Source organism: Meleagris gallopavo, chromosome 1, assembly GCF_000146605.3.
Source record: "Meleagris gallopavo isolate NT-WF06-2002-E0010 breed Aviagen turkey brand Nicholas breeding stock chromosome 1, Turkey_5.1, whole genome shotgun sequence".
Lineage (NCBI taxonomy): Eukaryota > Metazoa > Chordata > Aves > Galliformes > Phasianidae > Meleagris > Meleagris gallopavo.
This window is the reverse complement of record NC_015011.2, coordinates 153955294-153961009: the sequence shown is the minus strand read 5'-3', so window position 1 is coordinate 153961009 and position 5716 is coordinate 153955294.

The following is a 5716-nucleotide window of genomic DNA, read 5'->3' as shown; positions in this document are numbered from 1 at the left end:
AAAGAAAGAAAAAAAAAGAAAAAAAAAGGAAAAGATGTGAAACAATGAGAAAGTCTGAAACCAAGTTTGAAACAATCATGAACTTATAATGATTGGGATTGTTTGCTTCTTATTGTTTGGTATTGCTTTGTAACTTGTATTGCAAACAGCAACAGTAGTAATGGTTGTTGTGTGGGTTTTTTTAATTTTTATTTTAGTAATGGATTGAATGTTATAGTAATAGGATTTAATGTTACCAATGCTGGAATCTTTGGAAATAGCTATTTTAATGTACTAGTAGTGCTAACACAAAACCTGGAAAGGAATCCCAGGCAAAGGGATGACCCTATATTATAGAATGATTAACTCTCTTTCATCCCACTAATCAGGAATTTAAAATATGATCATGCAACACCTGAAACAAAGGCGCATGCTATGAGAGTTAACCTTGATAGTTTATTCTGCAAGCAGGTGTTCCATTTGGCCTCTGTATCACGCACTGGCCATGCGGATGCAGTGTACAAATGGAAAATACCCTTCGGGCCCCGAGAAGAACAGAAGCAAGAGAGAATCTGGGGTGGGTGAGAGAGGAAAAATGCACCTTGAAGCAGGGGATGCCTTGCTGGCACTGCCTATCGCATTTACCATCACCATATTTTTCCTCCTTTTTTTTTTCTGCAGATTGTTGGTTCTCGAGGGTCAGTAAGTAATAATGCCCCTTAGTTCTATCTGGCATGCAAAAGTTGCTTTTTTGCTGACTATTAATTCTCTATTAGCACAAAGGTATAACCATGAGCACTCTAAAAGCATCTGCAAATCTTAGTGATCTTTCAAAATCAATATATCAGAATACATTAAAGTTGAAGATCTCCTTCAAGGCAATGAGAGATTAACACAAGACGGGGCCATCCGGGATTTATTTCCAGGTTGCAGAAAGTTGGGCTGCAAACCAAACACGTGTTTGTTCTTTTTAGTAGGTTAACAATATTTCTTGTCATGATGCTATGTTTGCCTTGTCTCCTTTCTCACACTTATAGTATTGTCAGTTGAGGCTTTGATTGAGTTACGATGATTGTATTATTAATATAATTAGTGTTATTATTTTATAGTATGGTAGAAGTTTGCAAATAAACAAAAAAGGGGGAAATGTGGGAATGTAAGAAAAAAAAACTGTTCAGAGCAGCAGCTGTGGAGCAAGATAAGCGGCATGAGAACCAAGTACACCTTTAGAAGAAGAAAGAACATCTCACGGCTCTGATTGGCTAAGCACCTGTGTGAACGGTTGAAGAGTGTTTTGCAGAATGCTCTGTTAACATGTATAAATAGAGTAGTGCTTAACAATAAAGCAAACTAACAGCTTTTAACCACATTGGTGTGCTGTTATGTCTCTAGCACGTCCTGAGAGTCCAGAGACTTCCCCATGGAGGTCGTCTGGGGCAAAGTGATCATGAGATGCTAGACTTCTCTATCCTTGTTGAACCACGGAGGGGAGTCAGCAGAACTGCCACCTTGAACTTCCGGAGGGTGGACTTCAACCTCTTTAGGACCATGGTTGAGAGGGTCTCTTGGGAGGTAGTTTTGGAGAGCGTGGGAGCCCTGGAAGGCTGGGAATATTTTAAGGAAATTGTTCTAAAGGTGCAGGAGGTGACCATCCCCATGTCATGGAAGACGAGCCAATGGGCAAGGAGGCCGGGCTGGCTGAACAGAGACCTTTGGGTGGAACTCAAGAATAAAAGGAAAGTTTATGGTCTCTGGAAGAGTGGGCAAGTTACTTATGAGGATTACAGGTGTGTAGTGAAGCTGTGCAGGGAGAAAATTAGAAAAACCAAAGCGCAGTTAGAACCGAGCTTGGCCTCTAAAGTAAAGGAAAACAGTAAATGCTTTTATAAACACATTAATAGCAAAAGGAAGGCTAGGGAGAATCTCCATCCCTTGTTGGATGTCGAGGGCAACCTGGTCACCAAGGATAGGGATAAGGTTGAGGAACTTAATGCCTTCTTTGCCTCAGTCTTTAATAGTAAGACTTGTTACTCGTTGGGAACACAGCCCTCTGTGCTGGTAGATAGGGATGGGGAACAGAATAAGCCCTTCTTGATCCATGATGAGATAGTTTTGGACCTGCTGAGAAAGCTGGATGTTTACAAGTCCATGGGACCAGATGGATTGTATCCTAGAGTGCTGAGGGAGTTGGTGGATGTGATTGCCAAGCCACTCTCCATCATTTTTCGGCAGTCCTGGCTAACTGGGGATGTCCTGATGGATTGGAAAGTGGCAAATGTGACGCCCATCTTCAGAAAGGGCCGGAAAGATAATCCTGGTGCTACAGGCCTATCAATCTCACCTTGGTGACTGGGACGGTTATGGAACGAATAATCTCAGGAACCATCATGGACCAATTAAAGGTCAACCAGGGGATCAAGCCCAGTCAGCATGGGTTTACGAATGGTAGATCCTGTTTGACAAACCTGATTTCATTCTATGACAAGGTGACCCGCCTAGTGGATGAAGGTAAGGCCGTCGATGTGGTCTACCTGGATTTCAGTAAGGCCTTTGACACCTGTCCCCTATAACATTCTCATAGAGAAGCTGGCTGCCCATGGTCTGAATGGGTGTACGCTCTGCTGGGTGAAGCACTGGCTGGATGGCCGGGCCCAAAGAGTCGTGCTCAATGGAGTTGGATCTAGTTGGCGGCTGGTCACGAGCGGTGTCCCCCAAGGCTCAGTACTGGGGCCACTTCTGTTTAACATCTTCACTGATGATCTTGATGAGGGGATTGGGTGCACCCTCAGTAAGTTTGCAGATGACACCAAGCTGGGAAGGAGTGTTGATCTGCCAGAGGGGAGAAGGGCACTGCAGAGGGACCTGGACAGACTGGATCGATGGGCCAAGATTAACGGCATGAGTTTCAATAGGACCAAGTGTTGGATCCTGCATTTTGGTCACAACAACCCCAGGCAACCCTACAGGCCTGGGGAGGAATGGCTAGAAAGCTGCCTGATGGAAAGGAACCTTGGTGTACTGAAGGACAGTCGGCTGAATACGAGCCAGCAGCGTGCCCAGGTGGCCAAGAAAGCCGATGGCATCCTGGCTTGTATCAGGAATGGTGCGGTGAGCAGGACGAGGGAAGTAATCTTGCCTCTGTACTCGGCATTGGTGAGGCCTCACATTGAGTACTGTGTTCAGTTTTGGGCACCTAAGGACAGAAAGGACGTGGAGGTACTGGAGCAGGTCCAGAGAAGAGCAACGAGGCTAGTGAAGGGCTTGGAAAATCAGCCCTATGAGGAGAGGCTGAGGGAGCTGGGGCTGTTTAGTCTGGGGAAGAGGTGGCTGAGAGGAGACCTTATTACTCTCTTCCAGTACAGTGAGAGGGGGGTAGGTCTCTTCTCACTGGTGACAGGTGACGAGGGGAAATGGCCTCAAGTTGCGCCAAGGTAAGTTTAGGTTGGACGTTAGGAAACGTCCAAATGCACGTTAGAGTGCATTCTGTAACTTCCTTCAGATCACTAATAAACATGTTGAACAAAAAATGTCTCAGTGCAGTACATGCGTACATATCAAGTACCCCTCTTGTTGAAAGCATATGGAGTAAGACCTACTAACCTTAACCGATTCCTGATGATTCAACCACATTTTTATGCATTTCACTGTCCACACTTTCAAACTTCAATATATTAACACTGGTACAAGAATATTATGGGAAGTAGACAGTGTCAAAACCCCAACTAAAACTGAAGTAAAACACACTTCCTGCTCTCCTCTATGAACCTCATCATGTAAATCAGCATAGGAGTATCAGAATGACCAGACATGATTTATACCCTCTTCATGAGAATTATTCCCCGCCGAGTTCTTTGCCCTCCTTCTCTCTATCCTGGTTTTGGCTTGGAGAGAGTTAATTTTCTTCTTGGCACAAGACTGAGTTTTTGATTTAGGATAAGAAAAATGTTGATAACTGCCAACAGTTTACGGGCTGGTTCGGTCCGGTTCCGTGACTAGAAGGGCGGAGGGATCCGTGGATCCATGCCCCCGGAAAAGAAAATAGGGGACTCCGAAATAATTGAAAACAGCGGCAACAATCTGAGGTGAAACAAACTAATTTACTAAATATAGTATCAGCAGAATATAAGGAGAGAGAGAGAGTGTGTGTCTGGAAGGTGGATTGGCCTCACCACAATGCTGAGATGAGAAGTGCAGTCCAGTTGAGCCGATGAAGAAGCGCAGGCAGAGAAGCGCAGGCAGAGAAGCGCAGACGGAGAAGTGCAAGCGAATCAGCACAGGCAAAGAAGAGAATATCAGGTGACCTTGCCGGGAGTTATATCTCCTCGCTGACCGCAAAGCCCCCTGGGGAAATGTAGCTCTTCTTCTCCTCCGGACAGGCACCCGGAACTTGAGCATCAGCAGTCAAACCGCCAGTGCATTACATGATGTTATGATGTGGAATACTGATAACGAAAAATCATGAAACCATGACATTCCACCTCTTATTCCACATCACTACGTCATGCTTAATATATACAAACAAAATATAAACACATGCACAAGGAATTACTGACCGCACTCCCTCAACATCAAGTTCCCTTGCGGTACACATTGAACATCCCCGTTTTCCTGCATCACCCACCAAGTGGACCCAGGTCCCTGGGCAAAAACAGTTCCACGAAGAGGTTTGTCCTTCTCAGAGGCTGGAATAACCAAAACTGCCTTTCCCAACATGTTCTTTACATGTACAACAGGGACTTTATCTCCCTCTACGGTATGTAGGGAGTTGGACTGGGTTGCACCATCACGATTGATAGATCCTCTGGTATTGACTAACCAGGTGGCTTCTGCCAAATGCTTCTCCCAGTGCTTAAATGTACTGCCTCCCATTGCTTTCAGCATAGTTTTTAACAACCCATTGTATCGTTCAATCTTACCTGAGGCTGGTGCATGGTAGGGATTATGGTAAATCCACTCAATACCATGACCTTTAGCCCAGGTATTTACAAGAGAATTTTTAAAATGAGTCCCATTATCTGACTCAATTCTTTCTGGGGTCGAAAGTCCATGTCGCCACAGGACTTGTTTCTCAAAACTTAATATGGTATTTCGGGCAGTAGCATGGGGTACTGCATAGATTTCAAGCCACCCAGTTGTTGCCTCCACCATGGTGAGCACATAACGCTTACCATTACGAGATCGTGGCAAGGTGATATAATCAACCTGCCATGCCTCCCCATGTTTGTACTTTTGCCATCGCCCTTCCTCCCAGAGAGGTTTCATTCTCTTGGCTTGTTTAATTGTGGCGCATGTGTCACAGTCATGAATGATTTGCGCAATAGCATCCATAGTTAAATCCACCCCTCGGTCTCTAGCTCACTTATATGTCGCATCTCTTCCTTGATGGCCTGAGGTCTCATGGGCCCATCGGGCTAGAAATAATTCACCCTTGTTCTGCCAGTCCAGGTCTATTTGAGCCACCTCAATTCTGGCAGCTCTGTCTACCTGATGGTTATTTTGCTGTTCTTCAGTAGCCCTATTCTTGGGCACATGGGCATCTACGTGATGCACCTTTATAACCATATTCTTTATTCGGGCAGCAATATCTTTCCACAGGTCAGCAGCCCAAATAGGTTTACCCTTTCTTTGCCAGTTGTTTTGCGGGCTATCTCTTGTTTAATCTGCTCAAAAGCTTGCTGCTGCTCAGGACCCCACATAAAATCATTCTTCTTCCGCGTCTCCTGATAAAGAGGGCTTA